General features: G+C 46.8%; 1 long non-coding RNA gene across 3 annotated transcripts in view; it reads right to left on the reverse strand.

The window, feature by feature from the left end:
• Positions 1-47: 47 nt before the first annotated feature.
• LOC142065339 (uncharacterized) overlaps positions 48-21,077 on the reverse strand; it is a 32,776-nt gene continuing 11,746 nt past the window's right edge. Inside the window, exons 2-5 of one of the 3 annotated variants that reach the window (XR_012663356.1) lie at positions 8,016-8,139; positions 4,876-4,951; positions 1,452-1,728; positions 48-902 (exon numbers count right to left, since the gene is read on the reverse strand). This is a non-coding gene — a long non-coding RNA (uncharacterized LOC142065339). Of the gene's footprint in view, positions 903-1,451; positions 1,732-4,875; positions 4,952-6,275; positions 6,446-8,015; positions 8,140-21,077 lie in introns of those variants that run through there. The other 2 variants (XR_012663355.1, XR_012663357.1) reach the window with 2 other exon arrangements.

Below are 21,077 nucleotides of genomic sequence, written 5' to 3' on the forward strand. Positions count from 1 at the left end.
CCATCAGTAAAGCGATATCTATCACCCCTACGACAGACCCGTTATTGCCGCAAACCACTTCAGCCTACCCAGTTAAAAACCCCTTGTAAAAGCAAAAAAGGGACTTGGACGTATTTTATGGCAAATTAACATTTAACATGTTCTTTCTTTCCTCATATTAAGACCACATTCGCAGCTGACACTTGCAATAATATCTGTGCTCCTCACCAGCCGTGAGGGTGGTACTGGGCGAGGGCTGGCAGCACCCCCCGCGGCATTGGAAGGGATTTGGGATAATCTGGAGAAGTGAATTGCCTCTCCTGGTGCTGCTTTCTCTTCATTGACCCTGGAGAAAGCCTAGGCTAGGTGAGATTAGCTCCATGGGATGAGCACTACCCCAAGGACAAGTCTCAGCCCCAAGGAAGGCAAAGGCACCCAAACTCACACTGATGTTCTCTCTGGCTTGTTGATACCGAACGCCTCTGACTCTGCTCCTACAGGACCTGCTATGCAAGTCAATGAAGACAAAAAGGAAACTTCATCGATTCAAACAAACGTTGGATCAGGCCTGTAGGCCTGAAATAAAGCCACTGGAAATAAAGCCACGTTGCCCAAGTCCTACCCACTGCAGCCCCTCAGCCAGTCCAGGGGAGGATGAGGGATTCATCGTGATCTCCAGCCCACAGTAAGGTCGCATCTGCTGCCCATCCAACAGGTCGTGAAGCCCCATCCTCTAATTTTGGTTACACTGCTATTCTGGAAATGTGGCCTGCTCCTGCAGACATTTGACCAACTGCTCGGTTTAAAGCACACAGAGTGTTTCAGTGGACGCCACAGACCTCAGTGCTGAGCCTCGACCTGGACTCCTCTTATTTGAGGGCAAACAAGGCTCCACTTTGGCACTGCGTTTCACTTATTTTCCCCTGAAGGAAATGGGAAACTGTATCTTTATCACCCAGGGCCATGCATATTTTTATTAAATTTTCTTTCAGCTCTGATCTTTTCTACTAATGCCTTTCTTAAAAAAGTCAAAACCTGCGGTAACAAAATGCAGCCAAGCCGTTCCAGAAAAATACCTTCACTACAGCACATGAACTTCCCATTATAGAGACTGCATATGTGCACTGATTGATCCCCAAACTGGCATTTCAATTTATTTCCCACTGGAGGACTCATTCATTACAGAGAAATAAGACCATTAAATGCATGATAAAGCACATGCATCAATAGACGAGGCTGGTGGTTACTTTACTGTACCTATCTAAACAATAGCTGGTAAATAAATCTATTTGCAATCACATAGGACCTTTTAAAATTAATAAGGAAGCAGTAATTATTAAGCAGCAGATTTTTAAAAAAATTGCTTGGCAGCCCTAACACCATAGACACACACACAGAGTTTGCTGTTGCACCCATGACTGCAGGGCAAAGGTGGGTCAGACGCACAGATTACAAGCAAACTGCCTACAGACCTGCTCAGAGTCCCAGTGGCCTCCTTCAGATGCGTGCAGGTATGTGCACGCTTCTGTGCTTATATGGGAGCAAGCTCTTCTCTCCAGCAGCAGGGAAAGACGCCCAAAGGAGACCATACAAGCTGTTTTTATCAAGAATATGAGTATTGATCCTCTTTTTCTTTCTTTTTTTTCCTTTAGCTGATTTTCCACCCAGACAGCCTCTGGGGAGAAGCAGGACAGCTGTGCTCTGTAAAGGTGCAGTGTTCTTTTAGGTATCTTTTTTTTTCTTTTTGGCCTGCTTGGATGGAGAAAAAAAAAAAAAACAACAAAAAGAGAACTTGAGCAGATCCATGGTAGGGGAAGGATCCCTAAATTGCGATCTTTCTCACCCAGTCAATGACCCTCTGGCTTCTCTCCTCACCTTCTGCAGCTGTTTTTTTCTTCATCAAGCTGCCTTACAGGAGCTCCCTCCCAGCCTTTGGCCTCCCAATCCCACTGCTTTCTATCGCTTCCCCTTCTCGCTTTGGGAAGGTCACCGAGGCCACTTACACTGGCCTCGACTCACCATTACATGCCCTCGCCCTGGACCCTGATATGCAGTTTTTTCTGCCTTTCCACAAGCTCCCAGCAGCAGGTTTTACCCTGCATCCACACTCACCCAAAGATACAACAACGTGGAATAAAAGCAGTAGCTGTGGCTGTGGCTGGGTGCTGGGTGGGGAGGGATGAGGCTGGAGCAGCTGGATGGGAGCACCAGTCTGTGCCCTCAGACCCTGATGCTAAAGATTGCCCACTTTCTTATCCATTTTGGTGACCTAAGGCTTGGCACCAAGGAAATTTATCCCCCATCAGATGTAAGGCTACTACTTCCATTTGCTCTTCTGAAACTTCTTTAAAGTTTGAGGAAATCCAACAAAAACCAAATCACAACCCCAAATTCTGGGCATAGAAAGCTTCCTGAGATCTTCACGAAAGTCATGGAGATTTCAGATGAACCCTCTCCCACTGGAATGACTAAAAAGTTATTGCCCACATTTCACCACCTTTCCTTTTGTTGATCAGGTCTAATTTTTACCTTGCTGGACAGGCCAATTATTGGTGTTCATCACTAGATAACGGAGAACTTGGGGCAACCTGTCATTCCTGAGGTGCTTAGCAGTGCAGGAGTCTGCTCCAACAGGGACAAAGATGGAGATGGCAAAGAAAGACAATGAGAAAGGGAAAGGGAAAGGAAAAGGAAGAGGGAGGAAAGGATGGACCCTTACAAAAAGCAAGAGATACAAGTCCATAAAGAGTCTGAAATGGGACATTAGAAGCAGTAGTGGCCAGAGCCGATTGTCTTTGAAGCTGTTGTACAAATCAAACCAGACTGGTCCTCTTTGCACTCATTTTTGAGGGTATTGAACAGTCCCACAACTGCTACAAAATCCCATTAAAAATTTGTCTTTTATTTTTTTTAATTAAAAGAAAAAAAGAACTCAGAATAAACCCCAAACCTAACCCCAAAAAGCCCTTAATTCCCCTTTGGCCATGTTCTTAGACCTCCAAGAAACCAGCGTCAGGCTAAATAGATGTGACATAACTCAGCAGATTTTCCTGAGCTCTAATTGAATTATCAGCCATCGCTTTACGGCCGCGTGTTCCAAAGCCTACGTATTCCCTGCCTGGCAGAGGGTGATTTCCCGGTGTAGCAGGGCACAGTGAGCTTCTGGCCGGGTCGGTGGGCAGGGTGGGCCATGGGCCTTCCAGGGACCGCTCCAGGTTCCCGTGAGCAAGTGACATCTCAGACGTGCAGGTTGGTGCTGCTCAGCGTCTGAGGACAGCTTGCAGAGCTGTTACCAAATGCCCTCACGCGCTGGTTTAAGTGAAACAGAGGGGGGAACTAGTGACACACAAATGGCCATTTTGGTCTCCATCCTAAGATAAATCAGTTATCTGTTTTTTCTCACTGTGCAGGCAATGGCAGCTTATGAAGCAGCTGTCTGAAAGGAAATTTACTGGACAATTAAAAGTGCTGACTTTCAAGCAGTGCTCTCGAGGTGGAGTCTAAAATTATTGGGTGTGAAACGCAAATAGATTTAACAGTTTTACTGCTATTTATATGACGTTCACCCATTCCCAGCTATTTTTCCTCCCCATTTTTTGCTCTGATTTTAAACGGTCCCAACTTTCGTAGGTTTTAACAATCTCAGACACATGCAGTAAAACCTGAAGCACGCTCCAAAGCTGAACAAACCCAGATCAGTGGTGTGTGCAGCAAGGGAGGGTGGGTGAAAGTAAATTCTACCCCAAACTCCTAACAAAACATTAATTTAGAAATAAGCCGGTAATTACATTCAGCTTTGGGTCTGCCCCAGAGTCCTCTGAGGCAGTTCATATTCAATAAGCTTTTGGCCAGTACCCAACAAACCTCCTACTTGAATAATCACAGATTGACCAGACTAGCTGCTGTCCTGCTCTTGGAAAACCTTCCCTGAGGAGGGATGTGGGAAACCAAAGCATGGCTGTGGGTCAGGCTCCGGAGAACTCTTGTTCCCATGGGCGTTCCCATGGAGCACCCATTTCCCGAGGCGCTCCCCTGAGGTTCAGCATGCTCTATCAGAGCTAGGATGGAGTTTTTATGAGGTTTTATTCCCTGCCTGCTACATTACATTAATGACCAGAACAGTCCATGGCTTAATTAAAGATTAACTATTAAGATCAGTAAAGCAAGATTGTCTCAGGTTGGCCAGGCAGGGCCCTGGAAGAAGTATGAAGGGATAAAAAACAATGGGAGAAGCGAAGGGAAGCAACCCCTGTAGAGCCTGCAGCACTGTGCAGAGCTAGGGGTTTCATGCCTTTTGGGTCATCTGACTTCTTAGTTTCATCAAGGGCAGGTATCTGTTATTCCTGCCAACCTCCTCTTGGATCTCACTTCATAAAAGGTGCCACGGAAATGCTTGCTATGGAGAGGGATCTTCTGTGTTCCTTGTATTGGACCTCTTGTACCTATAATATCTGGTGCTGCGATACTTACCACTGCTGGGGAGAAATATTTGTGTCTCAGACATTTTAGGCTGTTGTGTGAGCTCTGTTGTATCAAAACAACTCTAGTCTCAACCTAGTTCGGAGCCAACTCTACACATTCGTTGTTTAGTTTACTGGTTTAGTGCTTGTGACCTTCATTATCTTTTGTGAAGTGTATCAACAACCTCCCCTACCAGACTCTTCCATCCCTATCTTGTCTGTGAAACAATATTTGTTACTGTTTAAAAATTACCACAGCTAAATTAACAAATCATGTTTGTGCGGGAAGGATCTGTTGTTAGCATTTTCAGATAGGGACATACAGCCATTCATCCACCCACCCATCTCTCATGCCATCGCCGTGACCTCAGTTCTGCACAATTATTTGTACTAAACAGCTGTAACTGCAGAGATACAGGGTCCGTACAAAACTCACCCATTCACCTCCCTGTCCTATGGAGAACTCTACTCATTTTGTCGGATCGCGTTCTCCTCTTTCGTCGAATGCAGCCCTATTGAGAGAGATTTGGCAAACAAGTGTTTAAGCAAAACCATGGATTTGACTTGTCTCGATTTAGCCTCACCAAGGGCCTCACTTACCACCATCCCTCCTCTGCCAGGCAGCCCCCAGCTGTGGTGAGGACGTGAAATACTCACCCAGGTACTCCAGATACAACATACCTGAACCAAAAGCAAGATGCAAGAAATACACTATATCCGCCTCTCTGCAATTGCTGCATTATGTTACCGTATAACCATGGCAAGGTGCCGGCGGTCAGTTACGTTGTGGCCCCACATATTGTCTCCGGATCAACACCTACTTGCCACGGTTAAGGCTGGCATCAGCCACCCCCTCCCAGTCTGGGACTGGGGTCCAGCAGAGAGCTGAGGGACTGGTACAACCTATTCAGGTTTTCCTCCATTTCTCCTTCTACAGAAATTAAATCTGATGTGGAGAAAGCAGAGCAGTGCCTTGAATGTGACCGTTTTCCCCTTCACCCTCCCATTACAGAGCTCGTGTTCCTGTAGCTCACCCGTCAAGACAAACCCCCCAAGGTCCTTCCCTGCAAACCAATAAATAATAATAACCATTCTAGCCATTCCACCAACTCGTATTTCTGCAAGCTGACACTGATTTATTTTTTTGGCTCTTGCTTCTGAACTAACTGAAAATATTCGATGGGAAAATGAAAAAATCTCACTTTTAATTCTGAAGTGAAGTTAGCCAACCTGGAAGGTCTTTAATAATGATTTTCTGATGAACATACACTCACTGCGTCTCCACTTGGCAGCTACATTTTGATTAAATCCCTCTATATCTCTATATCATATGTGCAAATGTAATTATAATCAGCTGGGGGGTGAACAGAACAAATTTGGGGATTCACTCAAATAGCTTTGAGTTAGAAGAAATTGGGCTCCTAATTCAAATAAATAGGACAGTTCAGGGAAAACCGTGCCCATGCCAAGGGGATTTTGCTCCCGGTGCAGAGCAGGGTGGGAGTGCTCGCAAGCGCTTTCACCTGGGGTTTCCCAGCTGGAAATGTCTGTGCTTGCACCGTATAGCTTACAGGCAATGAGTCTGGCTCCTCCAAGCACCAACCACTACTCCACCTCTGCATGGCTGGGCTGTAACCTCTGTGCGCTTATGCTGTATGGCTATTTCGCACAGGAGCTCTCAGCCGCCTTTAAAGATGGTGCATGGAAGGTCTGCTGCTCCCAGCCAGAGAGAAGAGGGCATGTCCAGGAAAATCTGCCTGGAGGCAGTGACCTCGCAAGGCAGAATTAGGGATTAAATTAAATGCTTCCTGCATTCACTGGAATACCTAGACATACCGGTAGCTCCTCCCATGTGTCAGGCATCGTTGGGTGCAGTTCCCAAAACTCGGGGCTCCCCCAGGCCGGTGCCAGCCCTGCAGCTCCCAGTCTGGCTGCAGAGCTCCCAGGGCAGGGGCAGCCACAGCAATGTTTTACAGCTGTGCAGCCCCAGTAGCCAAGTGCTTAATCTCATGCTCCACAGGGAAGACTACACATCTTTCATCAAGCACTGGACATAATGTGAAGGACTCTTTAAGGGCGGGTCCAGCTGCATTGGGATTTGGTGAAAACGACATCAACAAGAACTAAGCAGAGCAGGCAGTGTTAAGAGCAATGCTCTTGTTTTCAAGTGCACTCTTAGCCCCCATTGACCTACGCAAGTAGCAGCTATTTGCTGTTATACAGAAATGTGATAAACCCAAATCTTTTGTGGTACATCCCAACCAGGGCTGTGGTTCCCAGATCCCCAAATAAGTAGGTGGGGGGTGGGAACCTGAAGAATAGTTGAAATTACAGGGTGGTCAACATAAATAAATGCCAAGTCTGGAGTTCCTCCTGTACACCGTGGTCCCCCTGCATTCATTCCCATGGGCTCTTGTGGCAGTACAAAGTCAGTGCAAATGAAAAGAGAGCTGGGCTCCTGATAAAGGCACGTATACATAAACATATGTATATAAATATATCTATATCTGTATATAATTATTTTGCTATGAAACAGTGGTCTTTAATTCTTTGCCTGTGTTCCCTAAGCTCCCATCCAGCAAGACTAGATTGTAACATATCCCTTATCAGCTTCTTGGTGGGGGGGAAGGTCTTTATCCTTTCCTGTTTTGCATTTTTCAGGAAGAACCATTTGAAGAATAAAATCATGTTTGGACTGCAAGTGATTTTCTATTAACCAGAACAAATTAATACAAACGTCAGGTCATGGTCCAAATAGTGAAGAAAGTAAAAGAAAGGAAGGCCAGAGCAGAGCTAAAGGGTTGCCTAGAGCATGTGATTTCATAGCTGCTGAAAAGTCAAGAGTATGTGTCCGTACCATGGGGTGGGGACAGATGCACATTAGGATGGGTTTGCAGACTTAAAGGGCATTTCTAGGTGGGATTTCATGGTGAATGGAAGCTATGGCTGGACCAACAGACAGGAAAGATTTTAACCGAGAAAATACAGATGGAGTTTTTGGGAAGAAATTAGGGGCACAGGGTCAAAAGAGAAAGGAAACCATGCATTGTGATTGATCTTTCTGGATCAGCATTTAACAGGAAGAAGTCCAGGCACTATGTGCTCCCCCATCTGAGGTGTGGGCTAAGCCATACTTCAACAGAGAAAAACAGAAAACCAGACATCTCTCACCTAGTTGTTTAGTAAGTTGAGATCAAGTTCAAGCGAGAGCTACACATGCTTCTCTGAAGAAAGTGACTTAAATGTGGTCAGGGCCGGGCTGACCTTCCTATCAAATGTGACCATTAGACCAAATGAAGTCTGACTACCACATCTGGAATGAAACAGCTAGCAGCCAAACGGCAGTGGAAAGGGGAGAAGGATGGGTAAAACCTCTTCCATAAGGCTATTCCATTACAACAGTGTCAAAAGATTTGGTTTAAAATGTCACGTTGATTTATTTCATTTTGACTTTTATATTAAAATACTAATTGTATTATATATAAATGTTGACATTCTATTAATACATTAATACATTAATACTGTGGTATAATATAATAGCCAATACAGAATGAATGGAAATGACAGTGCACATACCAGATATGTGAGCTCTATCAAAAATGAAGCTTCTCATGGCCCCAGACTTTTTCAAAATTTCTTTCCACCTCCTGTTTCATCTGGTCCTCCCATATTGGACCAGCCCACACTGTCTCAGAGAAAGCTGCGAGGAAGAAAAGGCTTGTAAGTTGGCTTCTACAATTGCACAGCCTGTACAGGTTCCCACATGTCCTCCCATATCCCAGGGCAGAAGACCTTCGGACAGAAGACCTGTCCCCTCAATCTCATTTAAAATGTGTGCTCCTTTTTCCCATCCTCCTTCTCTCACTTTCAGCTCCAGGTTCATGGGGTCCCTTCCTCCGTGCCCCCTCCAGCCCATCGCGCCCCACACAGCACTTTTAGTGTAAAGGTCCACACTCATTCCTCTGCTGGTGACACCAAGAGGAGCGGGAGACAGTGCAACTGCTCAGGTACTGGCATGAGAAACAGAAAAGTGTTAACCTGAAACAAAATTCAATGAATCTGCAAAAGTTTTGATTTTTGACTGAAATCCTGGCAGCAGCTACTGCTTTTGCACATGATTTATCACAGAACTTTGCTGTAGTTAAGCACCCGCTAACATTCATTTTTTGAAAGCATCTAGAGCTGGTTTGAAAGAGAGTCCTCTCCATCACATGGAAAATATGGTCACATTTTTCCTTAATTTTTAAACAGAACTAAAAAGAAAAAAAAATATGTTTAGGCCTCTTGTTTTTTGGAAAACAAAAACTTTTTTTTCCAGTTAAATCCTTAAAATCTGATGCCAAAACCCCAAAGCTTTTGGATTTTTGTCCAAAAAATAATACAATTGGGTTTTGAGGTATGTTTCTGGCAAGAAAGCAACATTTTGAGGCAAACAGATGCTTTCTGCAGGAAAATGTCATCTTGTCAAAAGCACAATCTTCCTTCTTAAAGGACGTTTATGCCAGAAAGTATTCGATCAGCTCTGTTAGCATCCCTTATCCTCCTCCAGGGATAGCGACATGGTGACTGCTTTTTAACAAGATGAGCCTTCCAAGAATAATTACTGAGGAATCACGAATTTCTGATCATATCAGGGCTTGGTACATAGGATTACGAAAGGAGCCAGTCTTATATTCCAAACCATAGGATCCACCTATAGCATGGCGTGCAACTGCTGTTAATAAAGTGACTCCATAGTTAAACGCAATTCCTCTGTTGTGTAAATATATATTTCCTCGGTGGGACATTGTGGTTACTTTAAGAAGCTGGAAGACATCAGAGCATCATGTTCCAAGCTTGGCATTGAACAAGAAGCCACCAGAATTAAATCAAAGTGCTTCTTTCTGGCAGGCGAAGCAAGTGTAATGAAAATTCCAGCCTTGATCCTCTGCCAGTGGTAGGCAGCAAATTGAGTGCATGCCTACCACTCCCAAACTGAAGTCCCTCAGTCTTGCCCGGCGTGCCAACTACCAGAAGTACAAAAGATGAAAACAGTCTGCCAGACACAGCAAACCAAAGCGCTCTCTTCATTAAGAGGAGCTTATTACTTTCTTCCAGCTCCACCCATGAGTAAGTCCCATCCTGCTCGATCTTGTTGGGCCTAATGAAGGGAGCTTGACTGCTCCTGGTGAACTTGGTATTCCAGAAAAGCTTTTGAGATGTCTCCTTCAGCCACCAGGACCTGGCCTATTTCCCCCCCTAAAAGACGCACTTCTTTCCAACTGCACAGTACAAGATCTTTGTAGTTATAAAGGTGATTTATAGCTGGAAAACCAGGAAGAAACGTCACCAGGAGGAGCAGGGACCGAGTTTGGAGAGAATGCAGGTTCACCAGGCTGGCTTGCTTTCTTTCAGTCTCAAAGATCTGAGTAATATCAATTATTTAGAGGAAGTGAAGCTGCCTTTCTTCAAAGCAAAAATATCTTCATGGTGGTATGTGGCACATACACTGCAGCTGGTGCTGTGGGGCCACGTCAGACAGTCTGCTGCACTGACCTGGGCAGCCTCAAATGTGCACCCAACCTCCCAAAACAGAGGCTTCGCAGCAGTGACAAAGGTTAAAGCGGGAAATTTGTGTTTGAGAGCAATATTCAGGCCACCCTCCTTTTGGTGCTGGCACACTGAGATTTCCCATCTCACTGACGAGTCCCCTCTACCCCAGGCCTCCTCTTATCATCCATCTACCTGAAAAACACATCCACACACACCTATGTTGAACAGTGCATGTCCCACCATCTGCTCCCGCGTTGGTCACCTGAGCCCTGAGCATGGAAAAAGCAATCTGATGGGAGTGGGGTGAAGGCAAAATCTTTAGTTAGCTGGAGAAAATCATACTTTGCCTTCATACACCTTGTGCCTCCAAAGCAACTCCGCTGAGGCTACAGAACTGATCCAAATTAATAGAAATGAGGCTAAACAGCAAGCTTTTCCTGCTGGCCTGATGTAGCTACTGTTAAAAACTTGGGAATATTGCTACAGTACTGGATTCCGGGGGGGGCAAAGGCAGGGTTTTCAAAATGGCTCAGCCCTATTTTCTTAGGGACTGCAGTGAGAACAAGGTTAGATCAACACCGAGTGCTTTTGAAGGTGCCATCCTGCACTGAACAAGAAAGCGAGGCTTTGAAAATACTGAACAAAAACCTGCACCTTTGAGATTTTTATTTGAAAGTTGTAAGAACAGCATATCCCGATTAGCGAACGCTCCCTTCAGAAAACACCAGCAGCTGTCTTTATCTATACATTTATTTCAAGAAATGTGGCCATTTAATAATTAATGTCTATAAGTGCCTAGCTATGAAAATGCAAAATGAAATATTAAATAGAGTCGGTACCAAATGGGATGACTTCCAAAAGGGAACGAATAAGCCATGTCATTCACTATTCCCAGGGAACAGCTCCAAAGATCTAGAGCAGAATGAATCCAGGTGGATGAACATGAAGTGCTTGGTAGCAGAAGAGAAGGTGGGTCACCGATATTATTGTCAGAAGTCCTGGCTCCGCACAAAGTGGGACGTACAGGAGACAAATCACTCCCAGCAGCGGCTGCCTTGCCCCCTGTGCCAGACTTAGCCTGAGTTTTGAACGGGCACATGCAGGACACCTTCTGGGCCACAAACAGGTAAGGTCTGCAGCTGAATATGAATAATGAAGAGTGTAGCTCACGGAGATAACACCACAGCTATGCCTAAAGAGGCATGTTTAACGTCCCTCCCCATCTTTTTGTAAGCTCACGATCCACTTCTGATAGAGGGGATGCTTTGGAGTGACCTGAGAGTAATCGGGCTTGAGTCAGAGCAAGCCATTTCTTTTATCACTGCTGGCAAGAGCCAAGGTTGTTAACTGTCTCAAAACCTGGGTAGGATGTTGATAGCGAGAATATTTAGTGTAATAAGCAGCTTGGAAGTAAAGTTAAACCTCACACTCCAGAGCTCAAACACATCGCTGTTAGAAACCAAGCTGAAATGACTGTGGGTTACAGATAACCACGTTTCTGCTTTCACTAGGGATTTTATGTCTTTGTCTGGCAGAAGCAGCGGTTTTGGGAAGACTAATTTTTTCAGATTTTCCTGGACACTTCTCCTCGGAGATTTGGGGGAGGTTACCTGACTTTCTGGTTTTCCAGGATTCCCGATTGGAGCAGATGTGTAGCGTCAGCCAGGCTGATGACTAGCAAGGCATGTGCAAACCCAGCAAACAGTATGTTTGTGGTAGATCCAACACTTCTGGTAAGTGCTGGCCTTACCACGAGTGTATCACAGTGGTGCCGCCTGCACGTCAGCCTCCAGAAAGGCTGGACACAAGCCCCACAGCCCACATCTGTCTAGGAAACCCTCAACAAATGTGCAGCGGTGCTGGGTGCTGGCAGTCAGACATAAAATGCTGGGTTTGACAGCTCTGTCCCCATGCCTAAACTCTCCTCTGTGCCCTCACAAAGCGCTTCTTCATGGTAACCCAGTACAGCAGTGTGCCTACCCCACCATATGGACTTTAGTTTCCACCTATACGTAGCTACTTCCATGGTGAGTCCGTTCTGCTGTCCTCTGCCACCAGGAATAGGCACTGCCAGCCAATAACCCCACCAGGTGGGCGCTACGGTGCTGCGTGTGGAGGGATAGGAGCAAACACAGACATGCAGAGCACGAGGAGAAGCCTGCAAAACAGAAAGATGTGGCTCTCATGTGGGATGCACTGCAGCCGTTTCCAGCAGGCAGCAGGAGCTGACCAAAACATGAGCTTTTCAGGGAAAATCAAAGGCTTTGCATTGGCCATGAGCAGAAGGAATCAGCTCTGGGCCCAGGGCAGCTCTCCCCAACTTGGGTTTTATAGTCCAATTCCACACATCAAAACATGCTTCCTTGAAAGCAAGAAGAAACTCTGGAATCCTATTTCATAATGTGGGGCCAAATTTTCAGCTGGCTGAAATCTCCATAAGCCCAACCCAGCAGACTTACAACCAGCTCAGAGACGTCCTGTTCAGCCTGAGAACGGGAACCTCCTCCATATGTTTGCCCTCCAACGCCTCACAATGAAGGAAAGCATGGATACTCTGAATCATCCCCAGCCAACTGTATATTCATTATTTTCTGCATTTATTTCCAACTCCAGAATTGAGAAAATTACTCCAGTACTACGACATCCATACAATTAAATGTATCATTTTCCCATCAACTGCCTGGCTGTGCCAAGCGGGGCAGCTCGGATCCTGTCGCCATATGGAATGCATCTCTGCCTGCACAAGACTCGAACGTGACAATTAGAAACGGGCTGGGTTTTCCCCCCACCCCCATAAGCAACAAAGCACTCTGGAAGCATTTAGTGGGACTGGGAGGGCTTCATTGTATTAGCAGAGCAAAGGGTATTTATCAGCCCTTTCAGCTGGGACTGAACCATGAGCTTTAACCTACAGCATTCAAGGAACTGTGGAGGGACCCATGTGGAGGCATTTGCCCAAGTCCTGCTCTCCTAAGCAGGACCAACAGCCCTGTGAGCTCCAGAGTAACTCCTAGGACCCCGCTTAGGGATTTCCCCCACCCTCAGTATCTCCCCTCCAGCCACATCCTAGCAGAAAATGTCACACAGAAAGATCCAAAGTTTGAGAAATTATGGAGTAGTCAGTCCCCATGGCCATTTGGCCAGGGCTTTCCTGGACACCTATCAGAGAAGAGGAGAATCCCGATTCTTTTAAAGCCATGTGACAGCTCCAATTCAAAGCCATCTAATACACAAGTCCCCCAAAGCCATTTGAAGGTACCAGCCTTTGCTCCTTCTCCCCTTAGATAAAGCAGGTGTTCTCCAGTAAAACACCACCATGGAGGTTGAGGTGCAAAACAAGTGCTTGGCACCATGCAAAGAGCACAAAGGGACTATTCCTTTCCCAGAGCTACTGCAGATCCTGCTCATCTCATGCCTATTTTCCAGCAGATGATCTCTGGAGAAAAGGGGACTCTGCTCTGCAGGGCAGACTGAGCTGCCAAGGCTGAGCAGCAGCAGTTGCTTTCACAGACATGGACATGACAGAGGAATTAACCTGAGCTGCTCTGCACTTCCTGAACCAGAGCTGACCTTCTCTTTTGCAGCCTCCTGAGATGACCTTGATCTTATTCATATTGCCACTGCTCCAGAGGTTGGGTTACACCCTTGGTTCTGGACTCTGTTTTAAGTCTCCCATGAATAACAGTGTCAGATCTTCACACAGCTATCTCAGGAATGTGGCCAGGCTGATCTCCATGCTTACTCAAGGTGACATTGATTCATTCTCCCTCTCACTGGCCAGATTACATTATAAGAATGTGCTTCATAACATCCCTGCTCACCCACCACCCCACCCGGCTCCCATCCCTGACCTCCACCCTTGTCAGCCCCTACTCTGGGATTTAGGGTTTTTCTCATCAACGGAACATGCAACCAGAGGCACTTAGGGTTTGGGAACAGGCTGAGATATTACATTTAGAGAGGCATCAGAGGTCAGGTTTTGAACTGAGGCCCTATCCCTACACTCCAACCATTTCATGCTCACACACCAATGCAGAAACTAGGCATAACTCCAGGGAAGGCAAAAGACCTGGGGTTGGGAGGACCATCCCCAGATTCAGAGCCTAAGATCCATCCAGCGGGGAGGAGTTGCATCTTAAGTGATTTGCAAGAAATTGCTTTCATACCCAAACTCCTCACATGGGACTGCAGCCCATTCGTGGCCTGGACCCACACCGCCTCGTGAGTATCTGTGCTCAAGGCAACGCTGAAAAAGAGACATCTCCTCTTAACCACAGAGGTGATCTGTTTATAATATGTGGCTGAAAGGTGTTTAGGCAAAGGACTAGGGTTTGTGAAACACACCCAGGTCTTTGTTTTTTCCAGGCTTCTGGGGAGAGCTTAAATAAAGGATTCAGCTTTGGAAAGAGAAAAAAAGCAAGGAAAAAAAAAGACTGATAGACATCTGGAGTGCTGAACAAGGCCCTCTCCTCGGGCTGATCTAGTTACAGTGTTTGGGAAGAGCATTGCAATCCTGTTCAACAGGAGGAACAAGCGGACGAGGGCTGAATTCAGCCTCGGCGTAAGCAAACACAGCTCTCGCCACGTGAGCTCTGCACGTTTCCACCAGGTCTTTATCTGATCACGATCATCAAGAGGTGCAAATGTCCCATCCAGCATGGAAGTGGCAGCCCAGAGCCAGCGCCCCTGCCCATGCGACACCAGGGGAGCCCAGACACAGCATCCCCATGGCTGATTTATGTGCCCATGGCTACAGGGGGGCAGCTCTCCCCAGCTCAGCCCTGTGGCTCCTTGTGCGGTTCCTGTGCACAAACAATAGGAAGGACAAACAAACAGGCAGTGCCTCTGCCAGGGGCAACAGCAGCCGCAGCAGCCCAACCTCCTGCTCCATGTGTGGCCCCAGAGATGCGAGTCCTGTGGCAGCGACGTGCCACGCCGCAGCCCGTGCTCAAGTCAGAGATGCTGGGGCAGACCCATGCCCTGCTCCCTCCTGCACGCCCAGGTTTTGCTGTGGGTGTTCCTCACTGCGGGGCAAAGAAGGTTTTGCATGAAACTCACGCCAACGCAGGGGTGGAAGGGAGGGTGAGATGGGCCACAAGAAGCTCCTGCCGTTGCACAATCGCTTGCTGGGGGCAAGGGCTGCCCGGCCCTGCGAAAGGCTCTGCAAACCCAGGAGCCTGTTGCAGTATGGTTCATGCCTGGAGATGTTTCTTGAGTTTTTTGCCCAGGCACTGGATGGAGGAAGCAGAGCACGTACAGCCTGTGTCTGCGGATGTGGGGCCATGAATCTGAGATCTGAGCTCATGGCAAAGGCCACCTTCTTATAACTTGGGTAGAGGAATCTAAGGTAGGAGGACACAAACACTGCCTTAATTATATGGCACCGGTCAGGGAAATCAACCACCTTCAACCTGGCTCAGAGAAGCAGTTCCAGCTCTCAACAAAACTCCTTTTAGCATGGAGCAGGGAAAACACCAAAAAACCTTGGAAATCATTGAAACTCTAGTTCACAGCCTGTATTCTCCCAAATGCTGACAGAGGGGTCCATCTTCAAGTGAAATAACTGCTGAAATGTTGGCATGTTTCCTGCAAATCAAACCTATTTTTTCAAGATTAAAAAAAATAGGAACTAAAAGTGGTGACCACAGGACTTTCTTTGCAGGCTGAAGTCCAGCCACAGGCTACCCTGGGAGAGCTGGGGCAAAGTACAGATTTGATTAGACGTCGCCAAACAAAACTGCTGGGATTTTTTTTATACTCAACTTTATCTCTTTTAACTTCCTACTAATACCAAAACCAATTTCAATTTAAAATCACACTATTTACAGATGTCAGCCTGAATGTTTCCCGAGATCTGGCTTTTGTGCGCTTAAGATCACACCTAACTTCTAAAAGGCAGTGTTTCATAAAGCAGGTTGCTCAAGGTATTTTGGCATGAAGCCTTCCAGTTGTGAACAGCAGGGTAACACAGGCAACACAGAGGTGAGATAAACAAAGAGGCTGTTTTGGAAACATGTAGGTTTAAATCAGTGTTTTGGCCATCGCGCTGGTTCAGAGATGAGTTGTTCAGCTCTTGCCCAACACAGAACAAACCAGGGAAAAGTATCTCTGATAAAAAGGGGCCAGAGGCATGAATCGCTGAACTGAAAAAACAAAGTCAAAGAGAAGAAGTCAGGGTGAAGCTGCTGGACTCTCAGGAAGGGGTCAAAGAGGAGAAAGCTGGTTAGTCACAGACAAAACAAGCCCCAGCATCTCTATCAGCGAGGCCTTGGAGAGATGCTGTGTACTGTAAACGCCACCTCCCAGGTCAGTGTCCTTCAATTCATGACCAGAACAATTTGTACGCTTAATTTTGCTGCAAGGGATGTGCACTCTGGACTGACAAGAAACCCAGTGTTTGCAGTAACCGCCTCCCCTTCCTGATAAGAGCTGCCCTTGGGACAGTCCCATCAGTCTCCTAAACAACCAGACCTCCTGTTAGTCCTCAGTGGCACCCCAGTAAGCAATTTATTTCCTATTAGGCCTTAAGACAGTTCACAATACGCCAGTAGACTGCAGCACATTGTGCCAGACCAAAGCCACGTTTCTATTAATATCTTCACCCACTCCTCCCGCCCAAAAAACCTGCTCAATTTTTCTTCATTATAAGCACAGAAAAGCCTGACCTAATAAAAATAAAGGCTGGGGAGCAAAAGCAGGACTTCTTTTCAGATATGAACGTTGAAATATCTCACGCTCCTTCAGGGATCTTGGCACTCTCCAAACCTCGTCTAGATCTGGTGCTATTCAGGACTCGTTCTGCAGCGGGTCCCCAGAATATTGCAATTTTAAGCAACAAAAGAAAAAAAGCCCCCAAAAGCCCAGTTCCTTGTTGCTCCCAAACAAAACCAGATTCTTTCAACAAAACATCATCACTGTAGATGAAAAATGTAAGTTTGGGAAGAAAACGTGTGGCCTGCTGATAAGATTTGGGGATTTTGTTATTAAAACAAACTAACAAGGCTGGATTGAAACTTTCCAGCCTTCTCTGCATTTTCCTTTGTTGCTCAACCTAAGATTGGATCTGCACAGTTTGGACCCCTCAGTTTGAAAAGCCACATTCAGCTTGCTAAATGTAGCTTAGAGCTGTGCCCAAGCCCCTCTTCCCCCACTATCCCTGCCCCATATTTATGGGGCTGCGGAGAGCCAGCAGTACCCTATGGACCTTAAATATTCCTGCTGGGCTGCTGATGCTGCCTTGAGAGAGGGCTCATGCTGGGTGACCTCATGTGATTGTCACTCACGTCATGCTCCAGCAGCACGCAGCTGCAGGCTCCCTTCTCCCTCCTGCAACTCCAGCGACGGACCCAGGCGGCCGCTCGCTCTGCCAAGTGGCCGATGTCCATGGCCGAGGCCTGGGCTGAGCCCGTTTGGCCATTTGCTTCCAAGAGGACCGCCAGAGACAAGCTCCCCAACTGCAGCATAGAGCTGTGGGGTCTTCATGGTGGAACCTGAGGCTGAGGGGATTGACTGTGGTCTGCACCCGCCATGGTGCACAAGCCCGAGCACATGAAGACAAGAACAAGACGAGGGAGTGGCAAGTATCAAGCATGCCCAAGACTTTCTGCTGACATCCAGCCCCTTCCTTCTGCTGCCTGTGAGAACGCTGCCCACCACCCAAATCCACCTGGGAACCCATGGCAGCCCCAGGGTGCTGAGAGAAAATGCCACCCACAAGGCAGGTAAACCATGTTTTTCCTTGAGGGTCACCGAGAAAGAAGGTCCTTTTTTGGTGGCGATGAAAAGGCAGTTTGTCCATGCTCAGCACAGAACGTGCCTCCCGCTGCCCCGCATCACGTGTGCGAGCAGGGGTGGCACAGTCTGCCCGAAGCCTGATAAAGGCACTCCGTGCAGCCCAAACAAAGATAACTCTGGGGGCATTGGGACAGAACAAGCCATTTTTTTCCCTTCAGGGTGAACCCTTGTAAAAGAAGAGCCGGACTCATTTCAGGCCAAATAGAAACTTGTAAAAAGAGCCTTTCTCCATGCCTGCTGGGATGCTAAAGCTTATAGCAACTTTCCCCAAAACAAAAAGCAGCAATGAGTGAAAGCACATAGAATAGACTGTTCCAGGTGGCAGAGCATCCACTGGTAGGAAGTGAATCAGCGTTGATCAAAGGGAATGGTTAAGCCTTGAACGATGCAAAAGCCCGTCCCGCTGTTCCTCCCCTGCAGCCGGAACAGGTTGCACCAGGGATCAGCTGGGAACTTTCTACTGGAGTAGTTTTTTTCTGATGGAAAATAACGTTTCTACAAAGCTAAGCTATGTCATGGGAAATGCTCTTTTTTTTTTTTTTCTCAACCATACTGAATTTTTCATCCAGCAAATCAAAATGAAACATTTCCTTTTAGACTAGTTCAAGCCAAAAAGGAATGTTTCATTTTGTTGGAATTACCTGAAACGTTCTATTTTAAAAATGGGGCTCTAAAAAAAGAAGTCCTGCTCCATTTCCCTCGTAGCATATTACCTAATGGAAAGTTCCTTCTCCCACGTGCTCCTCTTTTCCACCTAGGACTGATCCCCCTAAAAAGCTACTTCTCCCACCAAATCCCCCTCCCACCAGCACCATGCACTTGGGGAGCCCTTTCACCCCGCCAGGCCCCCGGCACAGCAGATTTCTGAACAAACACCTCCACAGCTCAGCACAGCAAAGCCGAAAATGTGGCCCATACTTACAGCACCTTCCACCCCCAAAGCTCTCTCTTCAGCTACATCTAATGTTCCTTTAAAAAGCCTTTTGGCTCCATTAATAATCTAAACAGATACCGGGGGGCTAATTGGAGAACACAGTTAGGTGTGTATTCAGGCAAGAATCGCAGCAGATATTTTGTCAGCGGGAACAAGCAAAGAAGAAACTCATGTTTGCACCAAAGGCCTTGTTTTATCGCTGATTTACAGGCAAGCTCTCAGCCGCACAAAAAGAGCCTTGGCATAAAGCAATATTTGACCATAACGAGAAATAGCCAGGCTGCCGAACACCTGACCCCTCGGCTTCACCAGCACGGGTTTTATACTTGCACACATTCACTTCACATCCCACACGCTATTTAAAACAACTTTCCCAACAGCTTTCCAATTTGTATTACACTGGGGGCGGGGGGGTGGGCGGGTTAATTTTATAAGAGTTTCCAGAAGTTTCAATTATGTCATGTACGTGTCACACAAATGTATAGCACAGGAAATAGCTGGATTTCAACACCTAAAATTAAAAATTTTCCAGGGTAGCATTCCCCTCAGCAGCCTGAAGGAAAACATCCTCTTGTTCTACTCCTAGAGGTTAGCGTTAGGTGAGAAACCCTACCAGAGACTGCAAGGTCCTTATAGCGTAGATCTCCTGTGGCATTAAGGGCTCTCTTTACCCCTATAAACTCGTGCCCGCACACACACGCACCCCATCTCTGCGAGTAAATAATTCTCATTAAACACCAGTTTCTCTGCCTGGGAGTTTGAATTTATTATTATTCTGCAAATGTGTTTGGGGCTTCACTAATACCTAAATCTGCTCAAAAATCAGAATTTCCATTTCACTGCCTGTTTTGGTCAGTTCAGCCTGAAATTGCAGCCATACAGGTAATGATGCCTCCTGCTTCGTGCCCTCTTTGAGCCGGGTGTCCTGCCCGGGCCACGCCGCAGCCGCTCTCGGAGCAGCAAAGACAAGGCACGTCCCTAGGTCAGGGGGAAGCTCTCGGGCAGCAAACATGAATTACTCTTGAACTGAAAATTTTCCATTCCATTTGAGAAATGAAATGTTTCAATAAACCCTGAGTGAAAGACGCTGGTATGTTTTTCCTGATGGGAATTTGTTTTTTAATCCAAGTCCTGATTTTGTGGGAAGCATTTTTTTCTTCTACTGAAACCCCTTCAGCAGCAAAATCCTTGGCAAGCTTCACTGCTGGCTATTATATCAGGCCACGTTTGACTGATTTTAAAAGATGCCACAGCCTTGGGAACGCCACATGGCACTCGCAGCACCGCGCGTGCTCCGGCGCTGTGGAACGGCTGACAAGCGCGTGTGAACCTGGTGCGAAAATCCATCGCTTTATTAAATGTAAGTGCTCTGCCAGACCATGTTCGCTCCCGCTCAGAGATACGTGTGACTGGCAGTGGACATGCTCGGGGGCTTAAAGGATAATAGACTTAAGTGGCACAACACATCTTCATTGTGCAGTCGAGCATACGCCAGAAAAAAAATCTTTTACAAAAAAAAAGGCATGTTTTTTGCACAAAAAGAGACTCTGTTGCAGACATTCCAGGTGGTCGCAGGTTCACAGCCTCCCTGGATCATTTTTGGCTTTGGAGCTGGGCAGTGTCAGTCTTCACTGAGATGCAGAAACACCTACATGCTTTGACAGCCCCTTCCGCTGCTCGCCTGAATTTCAGATGGCGGGCGTCAGGCTGTGCCAGCGCACCCTTCCAGGTAAGATTTCTGCTGATTCCTCTCATTGACAACTAGAGCAAAGATGGCTCCGCACAGAGAATTTTGTCTGCCTCTAGTCCCTGGTCTCAGGAAGCCGAGCACTGCCCAGCTGTAAATACTGTCACGTCTTGTGACATTTTCCAGCCCTTTCTAAATAAATCCAATCTCTTTTTATTTCAGAAGTCATTCCTCTCTGCCCTAGGAGACATTTCCCTCTCCCACATCAGGAGATGGGGCAAGATTTCTTTTGCAAAGCAGGACCCTTTCCCAGCACATCCCAGCTTTGCAAGAAAGCCCTGCATTTTGCCTGAGCTCTCGGGGGGGTGACAGTCCTTTGGCGGCTTCAGCCCCTCTTCTCACACAACCCATTTGTTCCTTAGTGCCTGGTGGTGCTGCAGATTTTCAGTGTCTGTTCTGGAGGGTATTAACTGGGCAGGACATCATGGAGAGAGACAGATGCTTTGGTTTAAAAGAAAAGAAAAAAGAAACATCAGTGCCTAAGCAAGGGATGTGTCTCTGCCCTGTAACACCGCCAGTCCACGCGGGGGGAACCAGCCCGGGCTTCTGGGCCAAAGGATCAAAACAGACCAGGAAGGAATATACCCTGGGTACCTAATACCTGCTAAATTCCCTTAAAATATAATAAGTT

The sequence above is a fragment of the Phalacrocorax aristotelis genome, chromosome 16, assembly GCF_949628215.1.
Source record: "Phalacrocorax aristotelis chromosome 16, bGulAri2.1, whole genome shotgun sequence".
Classification (NCBI taxonomy): Eukaryota; Metazoa; Chordata; class Aves; order Suliformes; family Phalacrocoracidae; genus Phalacrocorax; species Phalacrocorax aristotelis.